The following is a 23,306-nucleotide window of genomic DNA, read 5'->3' as shown; positions in this document are numbered from 1 at the left end:
CGATTTTGGAAAGAATTGTTTTATTTTCTATTTTATTATTTTATTTATTTTATTTTATATCTATTTTATTTATTTTTAAATTTAATTTTTATTTTATTTTATTTATTTTATTTTATTTTTAATTTTATTTCATTTATATTATCATTTCATTTTATTTATTTTTATTTTTATTTTATTTTAATTTTATTATTTTACTTTATTGTATTTATTATTTTAATTATTTTATTTTATTTTATTTTAGATTTTCAGGTACATATGAAGAACATGCAAGATTGTTGCATAGGTACACACATGGCAGTGTGATGTGCTGCCTTCCTCCCCTTTACCTATATCTGGCATTTCTCCCTCTGCTGTTTCTCCCCAACTCCCCACCCACTACTGTCGCTCCCCATTTCCATCCGACAGACCACAGTGTGTGATGCTCCCCTCCCTGTGTCCATGTGTTCTCATCGTTCAACCCCCGCCTATGAGTGAGAACATCTGCTCATGTCAGTTTGCTCAGAATGACGGTTTCCAGGTTCATCCATGTCCCTACAAAGAACACAAACTCATCGTTTTTGATGGCAGCATAATATTCCATGGTGTATATGTGCCACATTTTCCCTGTCCAGTCTATCATCAATGGGCATTTGGGTTGGTTCCAGGTCTTTGCTATTGTAAACAGTGCTGCAATGAACATTCATGTGCATGTGTCCTTACAGTAGAACGATTTATAATCCTTTGGATATATGCCCAGTAATGGAATTGTTGTGTCAAACGGAATTTCTATATCTAGGTCCCTGAGGAATCGCCACACTGTCTTCCACAATGGTTGAACTAATTTACACTCTCTCCAAAGTAAAAGTGTTCCTATTTCTCCACATCCTCTCCAGCATCTGTTGTCTCCAGAGCTTTTAATAATCGCCATTTGAACTGAACTGAAATCGAATCCGCTGTCCCATGCCTTGATCCGAACGCACGGAGATAGCAAGCAAAGAAAATGATTAGTTTACGCCTGTAATCTCATTACTTTGAGAGGGCAAGGCGGGCGAATCACTTGAGGTCAGGAGTTCAAGACCAACCGGTCTAACATTGCACAACCTGGTCTCTATTAAAAATACTAAAGTTGGCTGGGCGTGGTGCCCAGCTACTCAGCAAGCTAAAGCAGCGGTGCCCAGTAATCCCAGCTACTCAGCAAACTAAAGCAGGGGAATTGCTTGAACCCATGAGGTGGAGATTGCAGTGAGCCAAGATCCTGTCACTGCACTCCAGCCTGGGTGACAGAGCCAGACTCTGTCTCAAAAGAGAAAACAAAAAAAAAAAAAAAAAAAAAAAAAAAAAAAAGATCAGTAGATGAAAGTTACTTGATTTTCTTTCTTTTCTTTTTAAGAGAGAGGGTCTCACTCTTATTGCCCATCCTGGAGTGCAGTGGCATAATCGCAATTCCTAGTTTCAGCCTCCAGCTCCCGGGTTCTAAGAGATTCTCCAGCACCAGCCTCCCAATGCACTGGGATTACAGGTGTGCACCACCACACCTGGAACCATCTGATTTTCTTTTATTTATTTATTTACATTTTTTAGGGTTGTGGCAGGTCTAGCTATGACACCCAAGCTGGTCTAGAACTCCCAAGCTCCAGCGATCCTCCCAACTAGGCCTTCCAAAGTGCTAGGATTACAAGTGTAATCCTAGCCACCGAGCACTGCCTGATTTTCTGTCTATCAGCAACAATGCCTAGGAATAATTTGAACTTGAAATTAAAAAAAAAAATACCATCTGCAATAACACCCCCACAAGTGAATTTATAGGCATAAATCTAACAAAATACATACAAATATGCATTCAGAAAACCTTGGATCACAGATGAGAAGAATAAATAAATATATAAATGAATGTAAATACTCCTTGTTTAGGAACAGCACACTCATTAATGGTAGCTTCACCACAAAGCTAAAGTAATGACGAGAGTGAAATTGTTGAAGGAATGGACAGACAGATAAACAGAACACAATACAGAACCCCAAAACCCTGAGTAAGTACAGTCAACTTATTTTGTCAAAGGGGCAAAAGCAATTCATTGGGGAAATAAAAGTCTGTTCAACAAATGGTGACAGAGCAATCGGAAACCACAGGGAAAAAAAATGAACGTAGACCAAAACCTCATAGTCAATCCCCCAAAAAAACACTCAAGACAGTCTGTAGACTTAAATTTTCAAATATAAAATTATAAAGTTACAGAAGAAAATCCACATGACTGGGTTGGTGATGATTTCTTAGATACAATATCAAAAGCCAGTCGATGAAAGAAATACATAATAATGTGGACTTCATTAAAATTTAAAATGACTACTCTGTGAAATATCTTGTTAAGAGAATCAAAAAACAAGTAACACACTGAGAGAAAATATTCACAAAACAACCCTGAAAAAGCCTTGTGGGCAAAATTTACAAAGAAATCCTAACACTCAACAAGAAGAAGCAGAAAAAAAAAAAAAAAAAAAAAAAAAAAGCCTGAATTAAAATATAAAGACACCTCACCAAAAAAATACAGATGCTATGCCTGGGTGTAGAGGTTCATGCCTGTAATCCCAACACTTTAGGCAGTGGATGCAGGTGATTACTTGAGGCCAGGAGTTCAAGAAAAGCCTGACCAGCAGCATGGCAAAACCTCATCTCTACTAAAAATTCAAAAATTAGACAGGCGTGGTGGCACGTGCCTGTAATACCAGCTACTTGGGAGACTGAGGCAGGAGAATTGCTTGAACCTGGGAGGCAGAGGTTGTAGTGAGCTGAGCTGATGCCACTGCACTCCAGCCCAGTCAACAGAGGAAGACTCTGCCTCGAGAAAAAGAAAGACAGAAAGAAAGAAAAGAAAAATACACAGATGGCAAACAAGCATCCAAAATAATGCTCAATAGCACTTGGCATGAGGGAAAAGCAAATTAATGTAACAATGTGAACCACTGAACATCTGCTAAAATGGCTAAAATATTTTTTAATGCGATAAAAATTGCAACAGGAACTCTCATTCAGTGCTACTGCAATATATAACGGTACAGCGGCTTCAGAAGGTAATTTGGCAGATTTTTCTCAAAGCTAAACATTTTCCCACCATAAAAGCCAGCAGTTGCACTCCTAGCTATATAGACAACTGCTTCGTAAACTTAGGTCCAAATGAAGACCAATATGCAATTATGTACAGCTGATCTCTTCATAATGGCCAAATACTTTAAGGAGTCAAGTTGGCCTTCAATAGGTGAACGAATAACCAAGCTGGGTATATCCATGGAATGGAATGCTATTCAGTAAGAGAAAGGAGTGATCTGAGGTCAGGAGATCAAGGCCATCCTGGCCAACATGGTGAAACCTCGTTTCTACTAACATAGGAAAAATTAGCCAGGTGTGGTGGCTCGTACCCATAGTCCCAGCTACTTGGGAGGCTGAAACAGGGGAATTGCTTGAACCTGGGAGGTGGAGATTGCAGTGAGCTGAGATTGCACCACTGCACTCCAGCCTGACAACAGAGCAAGACTCCGTCTCAAAATTAAAAAGAGAAAGAGAGAGAGAGAGGGGTGATATATGAAGCCATGCAAAGATATGGATGAATTGACATACACATCACTAAGTGAAAGAAGCCAGTCAGAAGAGATCACACACTGCATGATGCCAAAGGAAAAACTATAGAGATGTTAAACAGGTCTGTGATTGGCAGTGGTTTGTATGGGGTAGAGGGATGAGTTAAACAGGGGAATAGGTTGATGGAAGGAGGCACAATGGGCCAGGTGGGAGTGGACTCAGGTGGGTGCAATTGTGCTGGGTGTGTGTGAGAGAGCCTGCGGGATGCAGTGGCAGGATGAACAAAAAGGCTACTTGTCACTTTAGGAGATAAGGGTCTCCTTTCATCATACATGGAACTATTTCAGGATAAGTTCTTGAGAAGACTGTGCTCTGTGTGGCATAATTTACCATTTTAATCATTTGTTATGGGGAAAGACACATGACATAATAGTTACCATTTTAAACATTTTTAAGTGTGTCGTTCCGTGGCACTAGGTTAGTTTCCTTTTTTTTTTAAAAAAAAAGATAGTTACTCCAAAGAGTATGAAATGGTATCTCATTGTGGTTTTGATTTTCACTGATCTAATGGCAAGTGATATTGAGCCTCTTTCCACGTGTTTATGGGCTTTGGATTTAGCAATGATTTTAAGTATGACACCAAAAAGCACAGGAAACAAAACAAAAAATAGATATGTTGGACGTCATCAAAATTTAAAACTTAGGTAAAAAATTTTAAGCGTAGTACATCAAAGGACACTACCAAGAAAGTGAAAATGAAACCAATTATATGGGAGAAAAACATTGCAAGTCGTATCTCATAAAGGTATAATATTCAGAACATATAAAGATCTCAACAAAAAGACAAACAACACAGTTTTATAATGGGAAGAAGACTTGAAAAGACTTGTCTCCAGAGAAGATACACAAAGTGCACATGAAAACATGCTCAACATTACCAGCCATCAGGGAAAAGCAAATAAAAATTACAATAAGATACCACTTGACACCCATTAGAATAATTATTACCAAAAACAACAACAAGACGTCTGGGAGCAATGGTTCATGTCTGCCATCCTAGCATTTTGGGAGGTCGATGCGGGCAGATCGCTTGAGGCCAGGATTTCGAGACCAGCCAAGCCAACATGGTAAAACCCTATATCTACTAAAAATACAAAACTTAGCCAGGAGTGGTGGCACACACCTGTAATGTCAACTACTGGGGAGCCTGAGGCAGGAGAATTTCTTGAACCTGGGAGGCAGAGGTTGCAGCAAGCTGTGATTGTGCCACCACACTCCAGCCTGAGTGACACCGTGAGACTCCATCTCAAAAAAAAAACAAAACAAACAGAAACTAACAAGTGTTGACAAAGAAGTGAAGAAATGTGAACATTGCCGATGGGAATGAAAACTGGCACAGCCTATGGAAAAGTTTGGAGGTTCTGCAAAAGGCTAAACATAAAATTACCATAGGACCCAGCAATTTCTTTTCTAGACACATCATAAAAGAATTGAAAACAAGTATTCAAAAAAAAAAAAAAAAAAAAAAAAAAAAAAAAAACACGTACATAAGTGTTCATCGCAGCCCTATTCACAATAACCAAAAAAATGGAAATGTCTATCAAGAGATGACTCAACAAACAAAATGTGGTATATCTTTTTTTTTTTTTTTTTTGAGACGGAGTTTCGCTCTTGTTACCCAGGCTGGAGTGCAATGGCGTGATCTCGGTTCACCGCAACCTCCACCTCCTGGGCTCAGGCAATTCTCCTGCCTCAGCCTCCTAAGTAGCTGGGATTACAGGCACACACCACGAAGCCCAGCTAGTTTTTTGTATTTTTAGTAGAGACGGGGTTTCACCATGTTGACCAGGATGGTCTCGATCTCTCGACCTCGTGATCCACCCACCTCGGCCTCCCAAAGTGCTGGGATTACAGGCTTGAGCCACCGTGCCCGGCCAAAATTTGGTATATCTATACAATAATATGAATAATAATATTGAGTCGTAAAAAGGATTGAGGTGCTCATATTTGCTACAACCTGGAAGAAGCTGTACACAAAATATCAGAGACTATATGTATCCATTCATATGAAATATCCAGAATAGGTATCCATAGCTATAGAAAGCAGGTGAGTGGTGGTCAGGGGTCAGAGGGAGGGCAGATTAGGTCTTAGCTGCTTAATAGGTGGGACTTCCTTTTGGGATGATAAAAATATTTTGGAACTAAGAGGCGATGGTTGCACAATATTGTGCATGCACGCAATGTCACTGAATTGTATGTCTTAAAACAGTTAATTTTATAGTATGAGATTTTTACTTCAATTAAAGGAGGAGGCTGGGTGTGGTGGCTCACGCCTGTAATCCCAGCACTTTAAGAGGCTGAGGCAGACAAATCACAGGTCAGGTGTTCGAGACCAACCCAGTCAACGTGGTGAAACCGTGTCTCTACTAAAAAAAGAAAAAAAAAAAAATTAACTGGACATGGTGGTGTGCCCCTGTAATCACAGCTACTCAGGAAGCTGAGGCAGAATTGCTTGATCCTGGGAGGAGGAAGTTGCAGTGAGCCAAGATCTCACCACTGCCCTCCAGAATGGGCGGCAGCGCAAGATCCCGTCTCAAAATAAATAAATAGATAATAATAAAAATAAAATAAAAAGTGGAAAACCCAGTCCCTTAGTGTTCCTTCACCAGGAATTGGCCTGGCATTCAAGTTTGTCCACAGTCCAGTGCTGCCTGTGCGTGTCCAACCACATAACGGACCTGTGCTCCAACCACACCATCTACCAGCTCCTAAACCCACAGCGTGGTAATTTTGGGTCCAGGTCACTTTCTCTCTGAGGCCTTCACAGATGCCCAGTGATCAGCAACACCTCCTCGGGCTCATAGGGTCTTGCAACTTGCCCTGCTATAAACCACACCTCATCACATGATCACCAAGAGTTGTCGCATCTCTCTTTTTCCTCTCTTTTTTTTTGAGACAGGGTGTCATTCTGTCACCCGAGCTGGAGTGCAGTGGCACAATCTCGACTCACTGCAACCTTTGCCTCCCAAGGCTTAATCAGTCTTTCTGCCTCAGCTTCCTCAATACCTAGGACTCCAGGCAAGAACCACCATGCTCAGCTAATGACTTTTGTGTTGTTTGTAGACATGGGATTGTGCCATGTTGCCCAGACTGGTCTCAAACTTCTGGCTCAAGCAATCTGCTTGCCTCGGCCTCACAAAATGCTGAGATTACAGGCATGAGCCGCCAGGCCCACCCCGTCTCATTTCAATAAGGAATTATTAGCTTTTTCTGAGTACCACTGTGTGCAGGTGTCTTGCTCAGGTGAACTCATATCGGTCTGCTAGGTATGGCTAGTGCTCTATGCAGAGAGGACAGCCAGGCTAAGGTGACTAACTCACCTACAATGACTCAGCCTCCAGTGGCTTCACACTCAGGTTCCAGCCCAGAACCAGGTATCCAGGGGCCACTTAGGGAAAGTTCGTGAGTTGAATGAAGATGTGTTCGGTCCACACAGGAGCGGCATCCCAACTGTGGGGTCGTTTGTGTGATCATGAGGTAGCCCAGGTTCCACAAGGAGCCTCATGAGCCACACAGATCCTGTTATATATAAACCAGCCCAGGACTCCCCAGAGCCTATCTCCAGGAAGTGTATTCACACTCCTATTTTTATACTTGGTTAGATTAGAGCTGAGGATGCCTGTACCTTTCTTCCATCCATACCCTCCCACTATCTGGATGTTAAAGATGTATTCTGGGGCCTGCTTCATCTCCACAGACCGGGATCCAGCTCTGTTGAGGCTCCCCACAGAACCCCAGAAGCTCTGCAGGCATGCAGGGTAGAAGGGTTGCCTATCTGACACAGAAGGGGCTTTTGCTTTTGGGGGCCTCAGGCTACAGGTAATTCTTTCTGCTTAGGTTGCAGGGAGCATCACAGCCCCCAAGGGAGCTCAGGACCCAGAGAGAAAACAGCCTCCATTTCACCCTACCTTCAAAATTTGAGTGCTCCCAACACCAGAGCACTCTTGATTCAGGGAAGGTGAGTCCAGAAATTGGGGCTTAATACAGGAGGGCTTTTGGCTCCACCCAGGGAAGAATTCAAGAGCAAGTCGGTGGTGTTAGACAGCAAGTTTTATCGAAGCAGCTGTGCATAGCAGCAGCAGAGGACACCCTTATGGAGCAGGGATACCCCATAGGCAGTGAGCCAAGTAGCAGCTCAGAGGCAGTTCTGCAATCATATTTATACCCACTTTTAATTATATGCAAATTAAGGGGCAGGTTATTTAGACACTTCTAGAAAAAGGGCAGTAACTTTCAGGTGATTGCCATGGAAAAGGGCAGTATTTTCCAGGTGTTACCATGGAAGGGCAAACTCACCTGGCACTGGTGGGTGTGTCTTATGGAGGGGTGCTTTTGCCATTTTCCTGTATCAGCTCGTCTGTAATCTGGTCCAGATTTCAAATCTTGCCTCAGGAGTCAGGTCCCACCTCCTATCTGAATCTGGTCACAGCCCTAGCTAGACAGATCATCATCCCAATGCCAGCCTAAAGTCCTGCAGTCAGGCCCTCCTGTGTTCTGCCTGGGGCACCCAGGAAGAGGATGGGACACACTAGGAGAGGCTATGGTGTGTGAAACCAATAGTCAGGCCCCACAGGTTGAAGTCCTAATCCCAGTACCTGTGAATATGTCCTTATACGGAAATAGTATCTTTGCAGATGATCAAGTTAGGAGTAAATTGTTAAGGCCAGCCTTAATCCATTATGATCATGATTTTTAAAAGGGGAAATTTGGCTAGGCCTGATGTCTCACACCCATAATCCCAGGACTTTTGGAGTCCAAGGTAGGTGGATCACGAGTTCAGGAGTTCAAGACCAGCCTGACCAACATGGTGACACCCCAACTCTACTAAAAATACAAAAATTAGCTGGATGTGATGGCATGCAACTGTAATTCCAGCTCTCAGGAGGCTGAGGCAGGAGAATTGCTGGACGAGGGAGGTCACAGTGAGCTGAGATCTGCTCTGTGTCAGCAGGGCTGTGCTCCTGCTGTAAAGCCAAGATTGCACCTGGGCGAGAGAGACGGAGACTTTGTCTCAAAAAATAAACAAACAAACAAATTAATTAATTAATTAATTAATTAAAATAAAACGTGGCAGGGACGGGATTTAGAAATAAATGCAGACAGGGAAAAATCTGTTTAAAGACTGGAGCTTTAACCAGTCATGGTGGCTGACACCTGTAATTCCAATACTTTAGAATGCCAAGGCAGGTGCATTACTTGATGTCAGGAGTTTGAGATCAGCCTGGCCAACACATTGAAATACTGTCTCTACTAAAAGTACAAAAACTAGCCAGGCACAGTAGCAGGTGACTGTAATCCTATCTACTCCAGAGGCTGAGTCAGGAGAATCGCTTGAACCCGGGAGGTGAAATGGAGGTTGCATTGAGCCAAGATTGTGCCACTGCACTCTAGCCTGGGCAACAAAACAAAAAAGATTGGAGCTTTGCTGTCACAAGCCAAGAAACTAACAGAAGATGAAGAGAGGCCTGAAACGGATCCTTCCTTAGTATCTTCAGAGGGAGCATACGCCTGCTGAGACAGAGCAGAAATGGGACTTGGCCCACTCCCACTAACATGTTCCATACATGCCCACTGACCACCAGACCTTGCAGCATCACCCTCCACGTGCCATACTAGCTGACTAGACCTTGCCCACTGTCTGAGAAAAAAATAAGCGAAGCATCATCCCACCATAAGGTAGTTGACTCTATCATCTGCTGGTGCACAAGGCCAGGAGAATGACCGTGGCCTTATGATAATACTTACCCCTGGCCTCATGATATACTAAAGTCTGCACCCAAAGAAGAGCTTATTGCCATTTTCTAATCACACAATGTATGTGTTAGCCTGATTCTTTAATGCATCTGATCACCGTCCCCCATATGTGTGATGACACTCTCCTAACCCATAAATTATGCATGACACCCTCCTTAAGGCACTGCTGTCCCCAGAAGTCATTGAGCCTCCACTGTGCTAGTTCTAGAGCCCAGAAAGCCCGGGGCTGGTCAAACCCAACCCCTCACTCCTCCTCTGGCCCCTCCTCCCAGTTATCAATACCTTGCAACAGCCATCAAGCCCCTTTTAATCTCTAGAAAGGAGGATCAGGAGAACACTGGGACCAGCTCAAGCCTCCATCCAGACAGGACCTCTGACCACTGCTAGGGGGTCCCTTCTCAGGAGGTTCATTCCAAGACCAGGGCTCCAGAGACTTCAGTCCATTTTCCCAAATGGACATGATACATCAGGGACCTAGAATGTCCAGGACCGAGACTTGTTGAAGACAAGAGGGAGCAACATTCCCTGGAGGTCCTCATGCAGCCCAGTCCTCTGGCAGTGACCAGCCAGCATCTGGGCACCTTCTTGATGGGTCTCCAAGCCCTGATGCTCACAGGAAAGGCCACAGGCCAGGGTTGGGATGGGCCCAGAGCTCTGTATGTTTCTAGGGAAGGTTGAGGGATGGCGTCCCCCATAGCAGTCCAAGACACCAGAGTAGTCACTGCTCCTGCTGCTGCTGTCTGAGTTTGGGGGAGCTGACCTGGTGGGGGACATGGGAGTCCAGTCCTCCTGTGGCAGATAGGCAATCGGCTGTGCCCTCTCCTCTCTTCCTCCAGACACACAGATTTTCAAGGATACAGTGGGCCACAGGTGAACAGTGCAATGGCCTCCTGGATGCAGGGTTCCAAGGCTCCTCGTGAGGTGCCTTCACAGTCTTGATTCAGCAGCACGCTGGTCCTGTGGACCCCCATCCAAGTCTGGAACAGAGTGTGGGAGGAAGGAAGGGCTCAGGCAGCATGTTCAGAACTCATCGTGGGAGCAGCTGCCTCCTTTCTGGCAAGCCCAGCCTCCGTCCTCCTCCAGGAAGCCCTCCTGGAGTCCACACCCAGAGGCCAAGCAGCACCTGTGTCTTGAGCATTCTGTCATTGCTCCATGTGCCACCCCAGCCTGAACATGGAACCCTGAGTCCCTTCAGGTCCTCATGACTCCCCCAGCAAAGGGCTTGGTGCTCACAACAGCCTGAACCAAGGTACAGATGGTGATATCTGCCCAGGATAGAGCCAACGTCTGACAGCATGTGTCTCAGGGCCTTTCATCAGCTACTGAGACTGGGCACTCCTACCTGATCCACACGTACACACACACACACACACAAGAGTCGCTGTCAGGACTGGTGATTTTCAAAGCACTTGGCTAAGACCAGCAGAACTGAATACTTCTGTGGGGCCACAGGGGGCCCCTTACATCCAAAAAGAAGCAGTTCCCTTGGAGGGACCAGGAGCCTCCAGCCCATGCACCACACACACCACACCCTCCATCATTGCACTACTCTCTGGAGACCAAGCTATGGCACTAGATCCCCGCCCAAGGGTCTAAATAACCCCTGGCAAGTGCCCTGGTTCTCTAGGGAAGGGCTGGTGCCTGCAACAGGATGACAGTCCAGGTGACCATCACAATTTGTGCCCTACTCAGCCTTGTTCTCAGCTGCCCAGGTTCTTAAGAGTCACACCTACCACCTTAGGAAAAGAGGGGGACTCTGAAAGAGGCCAGGTGTCAGTTCATGTTTCAAATTCTATTTTTGGACAAAAATCTTGAAAACTAGGCCCCTTATTGAGCGAGAAAAGGATTATTCTGCACAGTAAGCAGGAGCTGTGGTGTGGAGCGAACATCCTTGCCACAGAGGGTCCAGGGATGTCCAAGGGCATCCAGCAGGGAAGATCCTGGAGAAGCGGGGCCAACTTGGTTCAGACCACAGGAAGGAACACTCACTGCTTCTTGTCCTCTGCCCAAAATGAGGAGTCTAAAGAGAAAATCCAGAGACCACTGGAGCCCTTTCTCTCCCCCTCCTACCACCCAGAGGGCATGAACCTCCAGCCCAGTTGCTCACTGGTTCCTCGGTTGAGAGCCCAACATGGGGGGGAGGGAGGAAAGTGTGATCCGAGGGGGACCAGGGGACTAGGCAGAGCAGGAGCCCAGTGGCAGTGAGAGCCCCAATGGCAGTGCATCCACCACAGACCCTTCCCCACAAACAACTTCACAGGAGGAGGAGGTGAGGCATGTGGTGGGTGCAGACAGGTACAAACCAGAGGAGACAGAGATAAGTCATTAGACATTTACATTTTTTTTCCATCAACAACGGAACTGGAGACACTAGAACAAAAAGGCATCAGCAATGGAAAAATAAAACTAATTTTTCCCCATTTGAGACATGGTATAAATCGAAATTCACTTAATATACAAAAAGGACTCCAAGCATAAACAAAGCTCCCTCACTGCCCGCCAGCCCTCATGAAAGCCAACATGTTGAGCAGGCCAGTGTTCTAGTGAACCCCTGCCCCCCACACCCTGCCATGGTCTCTACACCCACCTGGAAGTTCCCATTGTGCATATTGTAGAGGGGCTGGAAGAATGCCGCTGGAGAGGGCACGTTCTGGTAGAAGGTTCTCTTCACCCTGAGGCCAGGAGAGGCCAGTCAGAGGCCTATGGCAATGCAAGTGGACTGAGGTCACTGCAGAGGATGAGCCTCTCTTCCATCTCATCACATCCCAACCCACTCTCGGGTCAGGACCCATCTGGGCCTCCTTGCCTAATGGCCACATGGGACTGATTTATGCCGAGGCACATGTCCTTGAGAGCGTGACCTGCAATGGCAGGTTCAGAACAGAGAGTTACCGGCTGTGTCCTCAGTCCACAGAGGGAGCCAGCACCTCCAGAAACTCGTCTTTGTCATCAGCAGGAGGTCTGCAGCTCCCACGCCACCCAGTGTCTCCCTGAGCACCAGACTTGCTGCTGAGGATCCACTGACTCTCCCACAAGGATGTCACCTGGGGCTCCAATCCAGCAGGTCCAAAGAGACCTCACCAACTTCCCAGCAAGGCTCTTCCCATTTTCCCCACCTCAGGGGTCACCACTTATATCTCAACCAGCCACATGTCCCCTCTATTTCTCCTCCTAAGACCCTGCAATTCCCTCTTCTTTGCTCTTTCTCCACTTATTTGGCTGGCTCAAGCCAAATCATCTCCTGCTGTGTACCATATTGGTGCACATTGTCCTCCAGAAGGTGTCCCCTGTCCCCTTGTCCAGCGATCCATTTCTCAAAAGATTAAAGTAGGTTATATCACACAGTTTCATACTTTCCTTTGCTCCAAGGAGAAGCCAAGTGCGCTCTCACTTGGCCCCAGACAACACCCCTGTCCCCACACCCTCTTTTTCACATCTACTCCCTGACACGGCCCCAGCACCCTCTCTTGAAGCCTGACATGCGGTGCATGAGGCATGATGGTTTATTTAAGGAGTGCCCTTGTCCAGCTTGTTCTCTAACACATCTGCCAGGGTGAGAACAGGGTCCCATGTACACCAGATGCCCCAAATGTCCTTTCATAGAATGTGTGAACATATGAAAGAACAGAGCTCCTCCAGAGGCAGGAGACCAGGACCTTGGGCTGCTGATCTCCGTGATTCTGGGCTTGGTTGGGACCAAGCTGTCCTTATCTTCAGCCTCTGCCCCAGATCCCCCTTCCCTTCTCTCCCCTGGCAACTTGAGCACCCTCTTCTGGCCCACGGGGAAGACTGGAGAAGCCCACTCCACTGTCAACATTGACAGTGGGGAGGGGAAGGGAGAAACCAGGTAGAGGTGGACCTTGATACCCCCCCCACAACACACTCACACATGCACATAGAGATACATCTTCACACGTACACTAAGACATGTACACCCTTACCCTTTCACACAAGTGTGCATGCACACACATACACACACACACACACACACACACACACACACACACACGCCAGCTACCTACCTGGGTGGCAGCTTGAACAGAAAGTAGATCAGGCCAGTCAGCAGGAGAAAGACAGACACAGCAACAAAGATGTTGTCTGGGTGCCCCAAGGGTGGGATCAGAGGACCTATGGTCAGGAAGGGCACGGGGTTGTGAGCAGCCTCAGTGCCAGGAGGCTCCCCACAAACCTACTTGGCAAAGGTGCACCGTTTAGTGCCCTGGGCCAAAGTGGGAGATTTGTGATGGGCCTTGAAGGTTTGTGTCACCTGTTGAAGGACCTTGTTTATGAGCCATATACCTGGGCCTCACTCTTCCCATCTTCCACGTGTTGGGTCATAAGGTCCATGGGACCTCTCAGCACTGCAATGCACAAAGGTCAGCCCAGCTCTCACTAAGGACACCGAGGTCACATCCAGCCTCCATGCAGGAGCACCAGCCCTGGTGTGCAGCCCTGCCGACCTCAGTCCTAACAGGTGCCACTGACTACAAGTTCTCAGGAAACCCCAGCGTTGACAGGTGTTTGCTTCCTCCATTTAGACCTCAGAGCTTCAGAGGATGGGTGTCAACTGGGGCATGACTGCCTCAAGGAGGGACTTCCAGGAGGTTGAAAGGGTGTGGGGGTGAGGTGAACAGGGTAGAGGACACCCAGCCCAGACTCTAGAAGTGCAGGAGCCAAAGCAATGCCCACCTTTTCTCTGGGGAGCCTGGAAGCACACAGGCTGGCTCCACTTGCTCCACTGGCCTGTATAACGTTCCTCCTCCACCATGTCATCCTCCATCATGGCCATCTGGACACACAGCGTGGCCTCATGAATAAAGCCAGGGTTCAGCTCAAAGGCTTCAAGTATAAGCCCAGTAACTCCAACAATGTGATCCCTGTGCTGGGCCCGCTGTGGGGGTGGAGACAGTTAGCAGGGACTGAAGGTGGGGTTTCAACCTTCAACCATCAAGAATACACACATGTATTATTATATGCATATAACATGCCTGTGTTAACACACAGGCACACTTGCCACATTCATGTGTGCACACGCAGAGAAGGCATACTTTGAAACTGACACTCACACACAGACACAGCTGCATTTGCCCCAGATACACATATGCACACGCAGGCAAACATCTACAGGGACGCTTTCACACTTATCACAGTTGCATGCACACTCATATGCACAGCACATGCATTTATGCATGAACACACTCACCACACTCACCACAGTTGCATACACACTCATCCACACAGGCACTCTCACATATACAAACACCGGGCACTGGCACACTTTCATGTACACTTACATATAAACATGCAAACATGGGTGTGCAAACACATAAGTGTGCACATTTCCATGTGTGCACACATAAGTACATACATGCACACTCACCACACTTACGGGCACACACCCACAGAGACAGGCAGACTCCCCCTAACTCCCATGCACGCACACAAAGCGTACACATGTGCATGTCAGTATATGTGTATGTACACACACACCTGGCTCTAGTTCCTCCCCTCCTCATTACTGCCAGTTGACATCTCCCTGTGTAGAGTGGGGATTCTGCCCTGGGCTGCTGTTCCCAGGAGAGAGGACTCTGGAGAAAACCAGCCAAAGTGTTACCTCTTCCTGCTTCTTGAAGGCCAGCTCATAGCTGAGAAGTGTGGTCATTGGCTCCAAGGCAGGACTGATGATCCAGGTCAGCGTGCAGTGGCCAGTGCTGGCATTGCTCTGCAAGTCAGAGGTGGATCCAGCTTAACTGGAACAGAGTGAATCCATGTGAGGCTGAAGGTCCATGGGTCTGGGTCTGTCATTCAGCACACCCAAGACTGGAGATCTGAAAGATTCCCAAGGGGCATGGTCAAGACCCTCTCCAACCAGACACCTGACTGGAAGACAGGTCCAGTAAAGCCCCAGGTGGGACAGGACAGCAATCACTTCCACTGGCCTCCACAGCGTGATTAGGTGGTTTCTAAATATTGCTTCCCTTTCCTTCTCAGTCAACTGCTGGAAGTTCTTCCCAACATATTATTGGAGTCCTTCCTGGGATGACTGAAGAGCATTTCCCATGACTTAAACGGCAACTGTGCCCCAACTAGCAGCCCTGCATCTTTATTTAATGCTAAAACCCTGCCCCTGCAGTACCTATGTGGGCACTCGCCTCCCAGGTGCCACCCAGCCCCCAGCCCTGGATCTCACTTGGCAGGGACTGAGAACACTCACTGGGCCACTGGGGTGTTGCCCCCAGCTACCAGGCAGCCAGAATATTCTTGCCAAGGGGTCCATCCCTGACATATAGCTACTGTTCACCGTGTCTCTGGGGCAGGTACTGTGGGTCCACCAGGCTGACCAGCTCCCTCCCAAACAGGCAGTGGTGGAAAGTGATGGTGAAATTGTTGGATGGCAGGATCACCGCCTCGGGTGGCAGCAGTAGAGTGCACTCACTGCCCTGCAACATGCACTTATGTGTGCCACCAGGCACCTGGTTGCTGGAAAGGGTGTGTATCAGAACCATGGGACTGCTACACTGTTCTGGTGCAACTGCTGCAATCTTGGAGACCTCTCCCTCATCCCTGTCCAGGTGGTCATGGCCCTCCATCCTCACCTGGTAAAGAGGAGCTAGGTGCTGGAGCCCTAGGCCAGCTCTGAGGCAGACCAGTGGCAATGGATCCTCAGGATGTTGTTGGTGAGGCAGGTAAAGGTTTCAGCCCTGGGCCCTGGAAATAATGATGGTTGGGAGCCAATGGTAAGTGCTTCAGGGCAGAGCTGAGCTGGAGGGTTGGGGGGATCTGATGGTTGACACCTTCGCAGGGCAGTCACCAGTCAATGATCCCAGAATCTATTCAGGGAAGCACTGATAGGCCTGGGAAGTGATGAGCTCTGATTCATGGTGCCTGGGCCAGTTAGACTCAGAGAGGTGTCAAGAGGATGAACGAAATGAGACTAAGGTCAATCCAGACGCCGAAGGTAGGGAGGTATATGTCGGAGACTAGAGACTGAGGTCCAGGCTGACCCCTAGAGGACATGCCCCAGCACAGTTTGGGACAAACTTTTTCCTAGGGGCTCAACAGAGGACAATCCAGTCACCCAGACATGCCCTAGTTCTCCACCCATCTCACACAGACACCAGTGCCCAGCGCTCACCTCGTCCTTCCCCTGGGATGGAGACTCCCGAGCAGAGACATGTGCAGATGCAGATGCAGGTCAGGAGCCAGGTGCCCATGACTTGCCTCAGGGCCTCACTCTCCAAGGTCCAGCCTGCAAAGGACTGGGCTGAGGACCCTGTGCGAACGAGCCATCCCACTCTGGAGGGGTGCTCCCCATGAATTGCTCTGGAGGGGTGCTCCCCACTCACACAGTGTCCTGTGAAAGACACTGGGCAACCTGTCCAGTCTTTCATTGACGGGCATTTGGGTTGGTTCCAGGTCTTTGGTATTGTAAACCATGCTGCAAAAGACATTCGTGTGCAAGTGTCCTTACAGTAGAACGATTTATAATCCTTTGGATATATTCCCATATATACCATAGAATATTACACAGCCATAAAAAACAATGAGTTCGTGTCCTTTGTATGGACATGAACGAACCTGAAAACTATCATTCTCAGCAAACTGACACGAGTAGAAAATCAAACACTGCATGTTCTCACTCATGGGCAGGGGTTGAACAATGAGAACACGACACAGGGAGGGGAGCAGCACACACTGGGGTATGTTGGAGGGAAATAGGGGATAAACGGTGGGGGGTGGAGAGAGATAGCATGGGGAGAAATGACAGATACAGGTGAGTGGGAGGAAGGCAGCAAATCACACTGCCATGTGTGTACCTATACAACAATCTTGTATGTTCTTCACATGTACCCCAAAACCTAAAATACAATTTTTTTTTGTAAATTTAGTAAATTTCTTAAAAAAAAAAAAAGAAAAAAAAAGAAAGAAAGACACTGGGCACCATTGCCCAGGCTTTACTCATAAGAAACTGAAGCTCAGAAAAGCCGTTTGACCCAGCAAGGCTCATGACTGCAGTGTGTGAGGTGCACCCTCAAACTTAGATCCTGTACTCTGACTCAGCTAGGTCTCCACCTCTGCCTCAGCCAGCCCAACTCCCTGCACCCCCGCAGAGGAGTCAGGGTTGGGGGAACTTGTTACTTGCATTCACAGGCAAGGAGTTGAGTCCTGAGAAGGGGAGATGGCTTGCCCAGGGTCACACAGACAACCTCTACAGAATTTTTTTTTTTTTTTTTTTTTTTTTTTTTTTTTTTTTTAATGGAGTCTCCCTCTGTTGCTCAGGCTGGAGGGCGGTGGTGCAATCTTGGCTTACTGCAACCTCTGCCTTTCTGGTTCAAGTGATTTTCCTGCCTTGGCCTCCCAGGTAGCTGGGATTACAAGCGTCCGCCGCCACACCCAGCTAATTGTTTTGTATTTTTAGTAGTGACGGGGTTTCACCATGTTGGCCTGGCTGGTTTTGAACTCCTGACCTCAAGGGGTCCACCTGTCTTGACCTCCCAAAGTCTTGGAATTACAGGTGTGAGCCACCGTGCCCAGCCTCTATGTATTCTCTCTCCTTTCTGTCTTCTTAAAGACCCATCCCAGGGTTCTGCCCCAGGAAGGTGGACAAGGATGGTAGCGGGGTATCTGTCCCAAGAAAGAGCACCACCAGAAGGGCAAAGCCCCCCATGCTGAAATGTGAGGCCTGAGCCCCAGGATCTCTGGGAGAGCCAGAGGTTGGCTGGAGATGAGGGGCTGGGTGTCAGAAAGTACTTGGGTGTGGGAAGTCTGCTGATGCCCTATCACCCCATTTCCAGCTCCAGATGCTACTAGGCAGGATAACCCCTAGGCAGGAAGCAGGGCCAGCCTAGTTATACAAGACTGATTAGTGATAAGGAAGGAGAAATAAAAACAGACATGCATGCAAACTACATCAAGCACACCCTTAAGAAACCTGCACATCCTCAATGGACAGTGGGCACTACACTAACCCCACTACATGCCACTCCCAACAGTGTATCCAGGTACCCACAGGACAGTCCCCCATTAAGAGTGATGATCAGGAAATCTCGCCCTTCCCTAGAATGGAGCGTGCAGCCTGTCACCACCAGCCACAGCATGAAACACCATGGCAAGTTCTCTGCAGCAGTGTCTGTTCCTTCTTGCAGCAGTTACTGGAAAGTTGGGGAAGACAGTCAGCCACCTCTTGGGATATGTGAAGGCAGGGTTAGAATGATTACCAGGACCGTAAGGAAGCCCAGGCACAACAGCCACACCTAAGAGCTGACCTAGGCCCCAAGAAGAATGACCGCTACACCAACTGTGGAGAAACACCCACATCTGCGTAGAATCAGGCCAGGCCGGCCATAGGCTAACCCAGAAGCAGATGGTTTGAGAGCAAGGAGTGGGATGGGGTGGCTGAAGGAAGAGGTCCCTTCCTCCATCCTAGACCACAGGGCCAATCAGTCCAGGCAGGTGCACACATCCCGACCTGCAGCCTCCCTGCTCCTGGATGTCACCAGGGAGGCCTCACCACAGCTCAAACAACACCCGCTCACAGGATGGTTGTTGAGAGCAGGAGGGAAACCCAGTGTCTGCAACCTGGGACAGAGCTGCCCCTGACACTCCCAGTCCTGCTGGGGAGCCTGGCTGACATCACTGCCCTGCACAGTCTCTCCCAGATTGGGTCTGTGGTCATAACCTTCAGTCCATGGATCACTTTTTGGTCTCTTCTGAGATCCCTATCTCTTCCACGGCCTCAACGTCAAGCTCTGGCCCAGATGGCTACTGAGCCTCTTGGCCTGCCTGCCCTGGTTTCCTGGGGCACTGTGAAGCTGTGGGCTGCCCTGCACTTGGAGCCCTGCCTCAGGCCACAGGCTCTGCCACACCCACAGGAGGGTCTTCAGACAAGCTCAGCCCTTCACCCTCCCTGGCCCTCATCCCCTGAGCACTCACGTAACACCAAGCAGAGTTTTAGACCAGAGCAGGCCACCATCAGGGAGGCTGGCTAGGTAGCCCTGGGCTCCTCTGTGACATGAAGCACACTCTCCAAGTTGGCCTTATACAATTACACAGAGCTCATTATATATACATTTTTTTTTTTTTTAAGATGGCATCTTGGTCTGTCACCCAGGCTGGAGTGCATTAGTGTGATGACAGCTGACTGCTACCTACACCTCCTGAGTTCAAGTGATCCTCCTGCTTCAGCCTCCCAAGCACCTGGGATTACAAGCATGTGTCACCACATCTCACTATTTTTTTTTTTTTTTTTTTTTTTTTTTCTGAGACAGAATCTCAGTCTGTCACCACTTGCCAGGCTGGAGTTCAGTGGCATGACCTCAGCTCACTGCAACCTCCACCTCCTGGGTTCAAGTGATTCTCCCGCCTCAGCCTCCTGAATAGTTGGAACTACAGGCGCCCACCAACATGCCTAGCTTATTTTTTATTTTTATTTTTAGTAGAGACGAGGTTTCACCATCTTGGCCAGGATGGTCTCAACCTCTTGACCTAGTGATCCACCCGCCTCGGCCTCCCAAAGTGCTGGGATTACAGGCGCGAGCCACCACTCCCGGCCTGATTTTTGTATTTTTAGTAGAGACAGGGTCTCACCATGTTGGTCAGGCTAGTCTCAAACTTTCAGCCTCAAGTGATCCACCGATTTTGGCCTCCCAAAGTTCTGGGATGAGAGGCATGAGCCAACACACCTGGTCTAATTTTGTCTTTTGTAATGGGGGCAGGGAAGCATATCCTGGTTCTTGTAGCTCATTTAGTAGGCTGGCAGCCATTGAGGTGGATAGGGTGGAAGTTGCTATTTAAGTGGGCACTTGTCCAGCAAGTTCTTCTGTCAGCTGGGAGAAGAGGAAGAAATGCAGACCCTGGTACCCTAGACACAGCTGGAGCCTGGGGTCATGGAAGCTGTGACAGAAGATGGGGCTGGAAATGGGAGCAGGGGCCTGAATTGACAGGACCCAAGGGTTGGGCAGTGGTCATAGGCCAGGGCTGGAGTAAAGGTATTGGCATATATTCCTGGAGTCTGCAGCTGAGATGGAAAAATGATGCCCATCCTCTTCCTGCTGTCTTTGTGAAGAGGTACCCATGTGTTGCCTGCTCTGCCCACAGCCTTGCTACCCCACTGTAGTTGAAGATCGTCACTGTGTGATGTCCCTACATGAGGCTCCTTGAGGCAGGACCCTGTCTGATCATGTTGCATTCCCTGCACCCATCTCAACTGTTTGATAAATCTTTCTCCAACCCCTCCACTCTAGCATAGGCTGCCCTTGCTTCTGGATGATGTTCATGTTGTCAGCATCCAGAAGCAGGGCTCTGGGATGATACTTAAAGACGTGCTGTGAGGATACCCACTCTTGGTACTAATCTACCCCATGTAGCTAAACTCTGAAGAAAGGGTGAGCCCAGAACAGCATATGTCACAGGAAGAGCAGAGGGCAGGGACGGCACAGGAGGATCCCACCAGGGCCCACATCCTCCAGACTATAGTTTCCTCCAGGAAACTGAAAAGGCTATGCTCTTTCTGAAACAACCCCTCTCCTCCCCTTCCTCTGCTTGGCTGGGTTGACCATCCATCTGGAATTCCACCCTCACCTGCTGCCCCACACACAGGTCCAGTGGGGTATCCCAATCCTCCTGGCTCCTCTTCTGCACTAAAACAACCAAATGCCTGGTGTTTGCTAGAGGCTTTCCCGGGCCTGGGCCTAGACCTCAGCTCCAGCCTATGGCCATGACAATTGGAGCCCAAGTATGCTCATTTATTCTCACCCCTACAAAGGTCAGTTCAATCATCGAGGAAGCAGAGTTCCTTCCATAATTAGAAATTCTGTCTGACAAAGACAATGCCCTTCCCTCCATCCACTTGGATCATGTTCACACTGGCCACAGCAGAACCCATGACCCCTACAGGTCTGGAAATTAGTTTGGAATCCTTGAGGTCAGCTCTGCAAATTTTGCTATCTCTAATACATACCCAATGCCAGAACACCAGAGGAGGTAAAGCTAGGGTGGTGCTCTAAAATGACATGCTTCCACAGTGGCTTCCTGGGCCCATGGATGGAGGGCCACTTGTCCTTCTCTACCTCCTGAATTTCATGCTGACTGGAGAGGTTGAGAAACCCAAAGCACAGACTCACCTTCCCAGATGCATCTGCCCAGTCCCATCACAAATCTGAGGCACCCCCAACCTGGAGGTGACTTGTCACCCAAATGTCTCTGGTTGCACAGCAAAGACCCTCAGCCTGATTCAGGAGATAACTGCCACAGCTGGTGATGTGAGCCTTGCACGACAAGTTCACATAGGCTGCCCACATCTGAAACCACAAGCACATTACAGAGCTTCTCTCGCAAGCAGAGCTAAGTGTCTGCCACTGCTGATCTTGTAACCCAGGGAACTGTGAGACATGACAGTCCCTGTGACACTGCGGACTGCCAGACATAGACTTCAGTGATTTGTCTACTGACTGGCAAGTGAGTGTCCTCTGTGTTCTTCCCAGGAAACACCACAGACATGCATTAAACTGGTCCCAGGAAGCGAGGACCCTGTGCAGGTGCAGAGCAGTGCCCTTCTCTCGTATGCTTTGCGAAAATCCGAGGCTCAGTTTCTCCTTCCATCAGCTATGGCAAACTGAACATCAGGCTTTGGGAGAGTATTACACATAAAAGCAATGCAGACTCATTTGAAGAAAAACAGTACAGAAGAGAACATTTTTAACAGGGTCCCCTTTCACTTTCCCCCAGAAGTAGCTGCTGTAAGCAGTTAGGCACAAATGCATGGAGACACTTTTGCTTTTACTTTTTTGATTTTTATTTTTACTGAATCTCACTCTGTCACCCAGGCAGGAATGTAGTGATGCGATCTCAGCTCACTGCATGCTCTGCTCCAGAGTTCAGAATATTCTCCTGCCTCAGCTCCTGAGTAGCTGGGATTACAGGCAGCCACCACCAAGTCCAGATGATTGTTTTGTGTTTTTATTAGAGATGAGATTTCACCATGTTGACCAGGCTGGTCTCAAACTCCTAATCTCAAGTGATCCACCCACCTGAGCCTCCCTAGGTGCTGGGATTACAGGTGCGGGTGATGGCATCCGTCCAGACACTTCTTGAGCTGAAACAAATACATATTTCTTAAAGACTCCTGCTGTGCTGCCACTTTGCAGCCTTCTTCAGGCATTGTTACATTGCTGGTGAGAGTAAAAGTCTATGCAAAAATGTTTCCCCTATAGTTTTGCACCATCTTTCTAGGTTGGCACATAAAACCGACCTCATGCCAGGTGTGGTGGCTCAAGCCTGTAATCCTAGCACTTTTGAAGGCCGAGGTGGGTGGATCAAGAGGTCAAGAGATTGAGACCATCCTGGTCAACATGATGAAACCCCGTCTCTACTAAAAATACAAAAAAAATTAGCTGGGCATGGTGGCACGTGCCTGTAATTTCAACTACTCAGGAGGCTGAGGCAAGAGAATTGCCTGAACCCAGGAGGCGGAGGTTGTGGTGAGCCGAGATCACACCATTGCACTCTAGCCTGGGTAACAAGAGCAAATATTCATCTCAAACAAACAAACAAACAAACAACAACAACAACAAAAATGCGCATCATGACTTTAATGGTAGTATAGGCCATGGTTTAATAATCCCTGCAGTGGTCTAGATCCAGTGCCTCACACCTGTAATCCCACAGCTTTGGGAAGCAGAGGTTGGAAGATCCCTTGAGGATCCCAGGAGGTCAAGATTAGTCTGGGCAACAGATTGACACCCTGTCTCTAAAAGAAAAACGGTAATAATCATAATTTCTGCAATGAACATTTGAATTGTTGTCTGTACATGCTATTTTCATTTTTCTTTCTTTCTTTCTTTCTTTCTTTCTTTCTTTTTTTTTTTTTTTTTTTTTTTTTTTGAGATCGAGTTTCCCTCCTGTTACCCAGGGTGGAGTGCATTGGTGCGATCTTGGCTCA

General features: G+C 47.9%; 1 pseudogene; it reads right to left on the bottom strand.

Moving 5' to 3' along the window:
- Positions 1-9,841: 9,841 nt before the first annotated feature.
- Positions 9,842-21,517, bottom strand: LOC141583004 (interleukin-9 receptor-like; annotated as a pseudogene).
- Between the last annotated feature and the right edge of the window lie 1,789 nt (positions 21,518-23,306).

This window comes from Saimiri boliviensis, chromosome Y (genome assembly GCF_048565385.1).
Source record: "Saimiri boliviensis isolate mSaiBol1 chromosome Y, mSaiBol1.pri, whole genome shotgun sequence".
Taxonomy (NCBI): Eukaryota; Metazoa; Chordata; class Mammalia; order Primates; family Cebidae; genus Saimiri; species Saimiri boliviensis.
The sequence above is the reverse complement of the archived record's forward strand: the minus strand, read 5'-3'. Positions and strand labels throughout refer to the sequence as shown.